Source organism: Odocoileus virginianus, chromosome 6, assembly GCF_023699985.2.
Source record: "Odocoileus virginianus isolate 20LAN1187 ecotype Illinois chromosome 6, Ovbor_1.2, whole genome shotgun sequence".
Classification (NCBI taxonomy): Eukaryota; Metazoa; Chordata; class Mammalia; order Artiodactyla; family Cervidae; genus Odocoileus; species Odocoileus virginianus.
This window is the reverse complement of record NC_069679.1, coordinates 73143503-73154604: the sequence shown is the minus strand read 5'-3', so window position 1 is coordinate 73154604 and position 11102 is coordinate 73143503. Positions and strand designations below refer to the sequence as shown.

At 38.3% G+C, this 11102-nt stretch overlaps 1 non-coding gene across 1 annotated transcript; it reads right to left on the bottom strand.

Annotated features, from left to right (window-relative positions):
• Positions 1–4278: 4278 nt before the first annotated feature.
• Positions 4279–4351, bottom strand: TRNAG-CCC (transfer RNA glycine (anticodon CCC)). Its single transcript has one exon. It is a non-coding gene; the product is annotated as a tRNA-Gly (tRNA).
• Positions 4352–11102: the final 6751 nt, after the last annotated feature.

Below are 11102 nucleotides of genomic sequence, written 5' to 3'. Positions count from 1 at the left end.
CAGGTAAGGTGGTCTAATATCCTCATCTCTTTTAAGAATTTTCCAGTTTATTGTGATCCACATAGTCAAAGGCTTTAGCATAGTCAATGAAGCAAAAGGAGGTATTTTTCTGGAACTCTCTTGCTTTCTCTATGACAAAAGGATTATCAACTTGATGCTTTGCTGAACTCACAGTCTATTAAATCCCTAACAAATATCCCACAATTTTATAGGGCAGAATATATATATATAATTTTTTTTTAAAGAATATATTCTTTATAAATACCCCAAAGCTGCTTTTGTTCAAGATGATTATCTTGGTGTTTAGATACTTCATCCCTCATCATATACCCCATTACTTCATCAGGGCTGAGCTCACTGACTGAACCAACCAGAACAAACTCCAGAATTATTCTCTCCTATGGAACTCTTGCCAAAAAGAGTGTCAGAAATAACAGTTTCTATGGAAGAGAATGGGGTGCAGAGCACACATGTACACAGTTTTTGCTAGATTGTAGATTTATCTGCAAATCCTGGGAACAGAAAGCTTAACACTGGACTTACATTCCTAAACACCTTAGTTTTGCCATACTGGATGCAAAGATAATTAAAATTCCTATACCATGTAAATGGTAAATATGGTTATGTATCATTCAGCTCTGGAGACAGGAATTACCTAAACAACGTGAGGTAGAGTTTAATATGTTGACAATGCTGAAAATATGCTGTTAACAGTTTTCACGTGTTAAGAGAATCATGCCTATTCACTTCAAATATATCAGGGCATTTCTCTGGGAGGTGGACAGTCTTCTGTTTCAGGAATTAGAAAGACACACTATTTATTGAGCAAATCTCACATGTTCTAAAAATTGGCAGGAAAAGAACTTCCAAATATTCAGTCCTTTGTTGTGCCAGAATTGTTGAATTTGCCCCCAAAATGAAGATCAATAGCAGATTTTTATTCTTTGGGGTATACTTATCAGTTCACTCTCTTTAAATAAAAGTGATCACAATTTACCTCCTCAAAGCATAGTAACTGATACACACATCTGTATTGATGATCCCATGGGGAAAAAAAAAAGATCAAAAGCCATTTGAGGTTTCAAAAGCTATGTGGCAGCCCCCAGCAATACAAAGTTCTGAACTCAAGTTGGGGATGGGACTATAAGCAAAGTGATTTGTTCCATAGCCCTTAGCAGTTCTTCAGAATCCCTTGTGAAGTATTATATCATGATTATGGTAGTGGTTACACAAAGCTATACATGAAAAACTGCACAGAATTACACACACATACACACTTGAGTGCTTATAAAACTGGTGAAGTCTGAACAACCTCCGTGGAGTATATCAATGCTGATTTCTTGGTTCTGACACATAAACTCTGCTTATGTAAGAGTTATCATAGTGGAGACTGGGTAAAGGATGCATGAGGACTTTGCTGTGCTTTTTTTTTTTTTTTAACTTCCTATGAATCTATATAATTATTTCAAAATAAAAAGTAAAAAAAAAAAAGAAAAAAACCCTACATAGAATCAGAATCTTTAAGAAAGGGTTCTACTGAAGAAGTAATATATTCTAAGGAAGACGCATATAAAAGTTCATACCCGGCACAGATTGCAGTGCTTCTAAAGGGACACCATTTTCACTGTTAGGGTTTATTTGGTTTTGTTCTGTTCTGAGTACACAGATAATCAGAACTGTCAGCCAGCTCTGTTCTCTTTGGGATCAGAAAGTCACAAATAACAAACTGTCCTGCGTGCTCACCTCACTCCTCTGCTCAGGTCTCCTTCGCTGCAGGCAGATTCTTCACCATCCGAGACACCTGGGAAGCCCCTGTCTACAACATCCCTCAACAAATCACATCTTCCCTCTAAACATTCAAGTTTAAGTAACATTGTACAGCAACTCCTTTCTATCTGTTGTTAGGAAACTTCACCACAACTGTGAAAGTTTTGGCTTGTTTTCAGGCCCAGGGGCACATATGTGTTTTAGATTAAAACACACTTTAAACACTGGCTTTATTTGCTTCCAGTATAAGCCAGATTCTTCCTGTGCCTAAGCTGTTCCTTGGCTATATCAAGCACTTTTGGAAACTACATTAACTCTTTCAGGCTAAGTGGATTTTATTTTTCACTTTAGGAGTTTTTTTATTAACAAACAGCATTCCTACACCTCCAAATTCTTCCACACTTGCAAAGTTACTGACAAGGGCCTTTCGGAATTGTGATTAATAAAACTATCTTCAGACAGAGATAAATTAAAGTTTAAAATCTCCTTTGGCCTATCAGTTCTCAAGCTTGGCTACCCACTGGAACTACCTGGTGAACTTTAGCCTGAACTTCGGGAGTTTTAACAGACCCCTAGGGTAATTCTTACATGCAGTTCGATAACTACCGCTTTTAGCACACAACTCTTCACAAAGAACACTTCTCATATTTCATCATTCTTCCAAACATGCATAAAGAGTAACCACATGCTTCAGTGGTCATGGAATATAAGCAATTATCAATTATTCCACTTGAACTATACCAATTCTGGGCTTAGGGCCTCCTGTCAATACTCTTCCCTGACAATACACTTTGGGACTGCCTTTCGGATCCTGTGGAGGCCATACTGACCACACTCGGGTCCATATCTAATGAGAGCAGGAGGCTCATGTGAAAATTAGGAAATCCCTCACTCTCTATATATGCGCGTACTTTATTTTTTCAAGCCACTTTGAGCTCACAGAAAAATAGAGCAGAAGGTACAGAGATTGCCCATATATACTCCCTAACTCCATGTAAGCACAGGTTTCTCCATTATCAACAGTCCCACCAGAGTGGTGCATTTGTTACAAATGATGAATCTATGCCGATACATCTGCATCACAGTCTAATAAGCGTTCTCTTGGTGGTGTAAATCTCATGGGTTTGGGCAAGCATATAATGATATGTATTCACCATTATTGTATCATACAAAATAGTTTTGCTGCCCTAAAAATCCCTCCCTTCCCATTAACCCCTAGCAATCACATTAATCTTCAGTATCTCCATAATTTTACCTTTTTGAGAATGTCATATAGTTGGACTAATACAGTATGTGGCATTTTAGACTGGCTCGTTTCAATTAGCAACATGCATTTAAGTTTCCTCCATGTCTTTTGATGGGTTGATAAATTCAGTTCTTTTTACTGCTAAATAATGTTCCATTGTCTGGATGTACCTCAGTTTATTTATCCCCTCACCTACAGAAAGTTATTTGGTTGCTTCCAAATTTTGACAGTTATGGAACAGAGCTGCTATAAACAACCATGTGAAGGTTATTGTGTGGTTGCAGTTTTCAACTCCTTTGGGTAAATACCAAGGAGTGTGATTACTAGACCGTATGGTTAAGAACATGCTGACTTTTGTAAGAAACTGCCAAACAGTCTTCCTAAGTGGGGCTATACCATTTTGCATTGCTACCAGCAATGAATGAGAGTTCCTGTTGCTCCATGTCTTTGCCAGCACTCGATGATGTCAGTGTTCTTGAGTTTGGCCATTCTAATAGATGTGTAGTTGTGCTGCTGTTCTTCAGTCGCTGAGACGTGTCTGATTCTTTGCGACCCCAGGGAGTACAGCACACCAGGTTCCTCTGTCCCCCACAATTTCCTGAAGCTTGCTCAAATTTATATCCAATGCATCAGTGATGCTTTCTAATCATCTCATCCTCTGCCACTCAGTCTCTTTTTGCCTTCAATCTTTCCCAGGGCCTGTCCCAATGAGTCGGCTCTTAGCATCAGGTGGCCAAAATATTGGAGCTTCAGCTTCAGCAACGGTCCTTCCAATGAATATTCAGGATTTGATTTCTTTAGAATTGACTGGTTTGATCTCCTTGCAGTCAAGGGACTCTCCAGCACCATGATTTGAAAGCAGCAGTTCTCTGGTGCTCACCCTTTATGGTTCAGCTCTCACATCTGTATAGGACTATAAAAAACCAGAGCTTTGACTATATGGACCTATGTCAGCAAAGAGAAGTCTCTGCTTTTATTAATAATACTCTTTCTAGGTTTGTCATAGCTTTCCTTCCAAGGAGCAGGTGCCTTTTAATTTCATGGCTGCAGTCACTGTCTGCAGTGATTCTGGAGCCCAAGAAAAGAAAATCTGTCACTGCCCCACTTTTCCCCCTCCTATTTGCCATGAAGTGATGGGACCAGATACTATGATCTTCAAGCCAGTTCTTTCACTCTCCTCTTTCACCCTCAAGAGGCTCTTTATTTTTTTAAAAAAATTATTTATTTGGCTGTGCCAGGTCTTAGTTTTGGCATATAGGATCTAGTTCCCTGACCAGGGATCGAACCCAGGCCCCCTGCATTGGGAGCACAGAGTCTTAGCCACTGGACCACCAGGGAAATCCCTCAAGAGGCTCTTTAATTCTTCACTTTCTGTCATTAGAGTGGCATCATCTGCGTATCTGAGATTGTTGATATTTCTCCTGGCAATCCTGATTTTAGCTTATGATTCATTCATTCTGGCTTTTCCTATGATGTATTCTGCATGTAAGTTAAACAAGCAGGGTGACAATATACAGCCTTATCGTACTCCAACCAGTGAGTTGTTCCATGTCTGGTTCTAATTGTTGTTTCTTGACCCACATACCTCATTGTTTTAACCTGCATTCCCTAGCACAAGACGTAAAACATCTTTTCATATGCTTATCATCTGTTTATCTTCTTTGGTGAGGTGCCAAGGTTTCTGGCCCATTTTTAAATCGGGTTGTTTTCTTATTGTTGAGTTTTAAGAGCTATTTTTTATTTTGGATAATAGTTCTTTACCAGATATATGCAGTTTGCAAGTATTTTCTCCCAGTCTGTGGCCTTTTTATTCTCTTGACCATGTCTTTCACAGAACAGAAATTTTAATTTGAATGAAGTCTAAATTATCGATTCTTTCTTTCATGGGTTATGCCTTTGATCTAAAAAGTCATCACCAAAGCCAAGACCATCTATCTTTTCTCCTATGTTCTCTTCTAGAAGAATTACAGTTTTGTGTTTTACAATTAGGTCTGTGATCCACTTGGAGTTAATTTTTGTGAAGGGTGTAAGTGTATCTATTTATTTATTTGCATGTCAATGCTGTTTCAGCACTGTCTGTTGAAAATACCATCTTCGCTCCATTACATTGCCTTTGCTCCTTTGACAAAGATCAGCTGATTATATGTTCATGCAGGTCTATTTAGGGCTCTCAATTCTGTTCCATTTATTTATTTTTGTCTGTTCCTTCATGAATACCACAGTCTTAAAGTCCAGCTTCAAGTAAGTAGTACTAGTCTTTGAGTTTTGTTCAATACTGTTAGCTATTCCAGATCTTTTGCCTGTCTGTATAAACTTTAGAATCAGTTTGTGGACATCCACAAAAAAATTTGCTGATTTTGACTGGGATTGCACTGAATCTATAGATCAATTTGGAAAGAGCTGACATCCGTTAAAAAATTTTTTTCTTTCTTCCTTTATTTTTGGCTATGCTAGGTCTTCATTGCTGTGAGCAGGCTTTTTTCTCTAGCTGCAGGGAGCAGGGGCTACTCTCTAGTTGTGGTACACGGGCTTCTCATTGCAGTGGCTTCTCTTGCGGAGCACTGGCTCTAGGGTACACAGGCTCAGCAGTGTGGCTCACGGGCTCCGGAGCACTAGCTCAGTATTTGAGACACACATGCTTAGTTGTCCCGCAACATGTGGAATCTTCCTAGATCAGGGATCGAATCCGTGTCCCCAGGATTGACAGGCGGATTCTTAACCACTGGACAACAGGGAAACCCAAGAATTGAGATCTTGACAATATTGAGTCTTCCTATCCATGAACATGGAATATCAGCATTTATTTACCAGCGTTAGCTTTCTTCATATAGATCTTGTACATGTCATGTCAGATTTATACCACGTATTTCATTTTGGGGGGGTGTTAATGTAAATGGTATTGTTTTAAATTTCAAATTCTACGTGTTTATTGCTGGTACACAGGAAAGCAACTGACTTTTATATATCAATCTTGTGTACCCTGCAACCTTGCTATAATTGCTTCTTAGTTCCAGGAGTTTGTTGATTCAGATTTTCTACAGAAACAACCACATCTTCTATACACAAAGTTTTCTTTCTTTCTTCCCAATGTATAGACATTTTGTTTCCTTGCCTTACTGCATTAACTAGGACATCAGATAAAATCTTGAAAAGTGCTGGTGTGAGGGGACATCCTTGTCTTGCTCATGGATCTTAGTGGGAAAGCTTCAAGTTTCTCATCATTAAGTATGATGAAACATGTTCGTTTGTAGGGTTTTCACATTCTTTATAAAGTTAAGGAAGTCCCCCTGTATCCCTTGTTAACTGAGGGTTTTATCTTAAATGGGTGTTGGAATCTGTTAGATGCTTCTACCACATCTATTCATATGTGTTGAACCAGCCTTGCACAGCTGATGTATTTCCCACTTGGTCATAGTATATAATTCTTCTCCTACATTGTTGGATTTGCTAATGTTTTGTTGAGGATTTCTGTATTTCATGTGAGAGAGCTGTAGTCTGCAGTTTTCTTGTAATGTCTTTGGTTTTGATATTAGGATAATACTGGCCTCATAATGTTAAGAAGCATTTCCTCTGTTTCTGTCATTTGGAAGAGATCAGAAGGAAGTGATGTGTCTGACAAAATTCCCAGTGAATTCATCTGAACCTGGTGCTTTCTGGTTTGGAAGGCTAATAATTATTGATTTTTAAAATACTGGGTTGGCCAAAAAGTTCCTTTGGGTTTTTCTGTACAGTCATGTGGAAAAACACAAACAAACCTTTTGGACAAACCAATAGATACTGCACAGGTCTATTCAAATTTATACCTTCTTGCATGACTTTTAGCTGAGTGTGCCTTTCAAGTGATTGATCTGTTTCATCTAGATGTCAAACCTGTGGGCAAAGGGTTGTTCACAGTATTCCTTTGTTATCCTTTTAATGTCCATTGAATCTGTAGTGACATCCTCTTTCATTTCTGGTATTAGTAACTTGTGTTAAGGAACATTCTTTGAAAAAGATTTGTAAGGGCACAGTATAAAAACCTACACTTTCCAGGATTATTCAAACTTGTATTTTTTTAAATGTGTGATGTGAAAGAATATCTTTACAGCCCCTATGTGTCCAGCTGTTTTAATTCCAAAGGGAGCAGAAAAATATTCGAAAAAAGAACTTCATGATTAAGGGAGATTATTTTCTCAATTGAAAATTTAATTTCCCCACCATTAAAACACATCACTCAAAAGCTTACTAATTTTGAACATGGCTACTTCTTAGAGCCTATTTTGCTTACCTATATCAATTCCAAATTGATTCAAAAGGCAGATGTCAAATGAGAGTAGTATATAAAACTAAGATTCTAAAATACCCCCCAAAAGTATTTCTTTTGAAACCCTGGACATTAAGTTAGGACTTTCTCTAAAACACACACATATATTAGGAAGGCATGAAAAAAAATTGTTTCCTTGTACCCCAGTAATTCAATTACTTTTTTATCTGGAAAACAGGAAATTATACCCCTAAAACGGGCATTTACAAGGATGTTCAATGCAACATTGTTATGACAGTAAAAACTGTCACAAATAAGGGAAAATATAATAAGCTGTTATATACATATAATTGGATATATATGTGTATATATGTCATACACATATATATACATATTGTGTATGTGTATATGACATAGTGGGTCTGTAAAACAATGTGTAAAGGATATCACTCATTCAAAAAATAAAAATATATCCTTACAGATACACATATATTTGTTGTTGTTCAGTTAATAGTTCATGTACAATTGTCTGCAATCCCGTGGACTGCAGCAAGCCAGGGTCCTCTGTCCTCCACTATCTCCTGGAGTTCACTCAAATTCATGTCCATTGAGCTGGTGATGCCATCCAACTATCTCATCCTCTGCCGCCTCTTCTCCTTTTGCCTTCAATCTTTCCTAGCATCATGGTCTTTTGCAATGAGTTGGCTCTTCACATCAGGTGGCCAAATATTGGAGTTTCAGCTTCAGCATCAGTCCTTCCAACGAATATTCAGAGTTTGATTTCATTTAGGATTGACTGGTTTGATCTCCTTGCATGCCAAGGGACTCTCAAGAGTCTCCTCCAGCACCACAATTTGAAAGCATCAATTCTTTTGTGCTTAGTCTTCTTTACAGTCCAACTATCACATCTGTACAGGACTACTGGAAAAACTGTAGCTTTGACGATATGGACCTTTGTCAGTAAAATGATGTCTTTGCTTTTTAATACGCTGTCTAGATTTGTTATAGCTTTCCTTCCAAGAAGCAGGTGTCTTTTAACTTCCTGGCTGCAATCACTGTCCACAGTGACTTTGGAACCCAAGAAAATAAAATGTCACTGCTTCTACTTTTGACCCTTTTATCTGCCATGAAGTGATGGGGCTGGATGCCATGATCTTAGTTTTTTTAATGTTGAGTTTCAAGCCAGCCTTTTCTCTTTCACCCTCATCAAGAAGCTCTTCAGTTCCTCTTCACTTTCGGTCATTAGAGTGGAATCATCTGCATATCTGAGGTTGTTGATATTTCTTCCAGCAGTCTTGATTCCAGCTTGTGATTCCTCCAGCCCAGCATTTCACAATGTACTATGCATATAAGTTAAACAAGCAGGGTGACCATATATAGTCTTGTTGTACTCCTTTCCCAATTTGGAACCAATCCGTTGTTCCATGTCTAGTTCTTACTCTTGCTTCTTGACCCACATACAGGTTCTTCAAGAGACAAGTAAGGATCTGGTATTCCCATCTCTTTTAAGAATTTTCCAGTTTGTTGTGACCCACACCATCAAATACTAGGATAGTCAATGATGCGGAAGTAGACATTTTTTTTTTTTTAATTATCTTGCTTTTCCTATGATTCAACAGGTGTTGGCAATTTGATCTCTGGTTCCTCTGCCTTCTCTAAATCCAGTTTGTACATGTGGAAGTTCTCAGTTCACATACTGTTGAAGCCTAGCTTGAAGGATTTTGAGCATTAGCTTGCTATCATGTGAAATAAGTGAAATTGTACAGTGGCTTGAATATTCTTTGGCACTGCTCTTCTTTGGGACTGGAATGAAAACTGACCTTTTCCAGTCCTATGGCCACTGCTGAGTTTTCCAGATTTGCTGACAAATTGAGAGCAGCACTTTAACAGCATCATCTTTAGGACTTGAAATTCCTAAATTCTATCTCAGCTAGAATTCCATCACCTCCACTAGTTTTTTGTTCACAGTATTGCTTCCTAAGGCCCACTTGACTTCACACTCCAGGGTGTCTGGCTCTAGGTGAGTGACCACACCATCATGGTTATCTGGGTCATTAAGATGCACAGAAAATGGTTTGGAAAGCCACATTCCAAAATGATAACAGTAACTACTTCTAAGACTTTAAGGTGTTTGTTGCTCAATGGAGGATTTTAGTGTTATCTCTGATACACTTTTAAAAATAACGAGGTTATATTTTATGGCTGAAGAGAATTTGGAAAAGATAATGCCCCAAAACATACTTAAGAAATCAAACATATCAAAAGTATACCCACCTTGACAGGGACAGGTGCCAAAGAAGCTGTAATGACATGCATCCTCTTCCCTCAGTGGAAATAGTAGAATGCAATGGAGAATTAAGAGAACATTCTGGTTCAAATTTGCATCCAAGTATGGCTGCTTAGCTATTTCACTTAACCAAAGGGAATTCTTGCTGTCTTCTTTCTCTGGGACAGGAGTGTGTGCCCACTATTTAACTGTGCACACATAAGGTGCTTACCTGCATCTTGATAAATGGAGTCATTTGAAGGATGTTAGCCAAGGAGGGGGGCAATTCACATGCTTCCACGTCACAGCAAGAAATGGACAAAAATCAACCCACTGCAAATTCAGCATCAGTATATTATGTATGTGTTACCATCTGGCTCAAGGAAAACAGAACTGCTCACTCCAAAATATCAGTTAAAAGGTGTTCGTCAAAATATTTTTATACCATCTATGTGATATAACTTGATGTTTCCTTTCCTATAGATATCTTCTTTAGTGCCTTGCAGGATTCACCATCCATTATGGTATATGTCCCAAAATGATGGCTGAAGTATGTGACTTCCAGATGAGATTTGTTTTACATCTACTGTATTGTCCCCATGGTACTTTGAAAAGACTACTTCACACAAAGATCCAGATTTCCACTTCACCTTCATCTGGTAACCTACTTTACTTAAGGTAGGTTAAGGTTAAGGTCTACTTAAGGTAGACCTACATCGGGTCTACCTTACTTCATGGCAACCAGGGCTGGGGAAGAACTATCGCAGTAAAACAAGGCAAGCACTCTGCAACATGCTAGGCCCCACCATGCCCTACTGCCTCTCCAATGCTAAGGCTGATGGCCAGGTGCCTGCATCACTCTGCTCCCATTGCTGCTTTTGTCACAGTGGGGTTAGGAAGAAAATGCTTGTACTTACATTCCTACCAAATGTGGGAAAGCTAATGGTACAGAATATCAGATGTTTCAAGAAAAATGGGAAAGAGGGTATTTTTCGGTAAGAATAAAGAATATTTTGACAGGTCCAATAGCAAAACAGTATGTTTCTGATGAAAGAATAGAACTTAGCATGCCATTATAAAACTACTGGCCAATTCCCTCACTTATGGTATCTTCCTGTCCATAGTAGGCATTTGAATATCTGATGTCTGATTTATATAATACTTATGCATATGTCACCAACCAAAAGATACAGAGGCAGTGAAGAAGCAAACAAATATTGGAGTTTTGTGAATTACATGCATTTTTACTGATATGAATTAACTTCATATTTAAAATACACCATGCTATCAATTGTAAATATGCTAATTGAAAAAAACAAAAAATAAAAATAAATAAATATGCTTGCTGAGCACCAACTATACCTAACAGGTACTGCATATTCAGTGTTATAAGGATGAAGATGAATAAAACAGTTCTTACACTCAAGGAGCTTGTACTTGGGGAGTGGGAACGGATGGGGGAAAGGAACAGAGAGGTATATAAGTTACTCTCCTAGAAAGGCAAAGTAAGAGAAGATCATGGAACAAATATTAGTAGAAGCAAAGTCCTATGAGAGCTGGAGGGAGCAAGACAGGAAAGC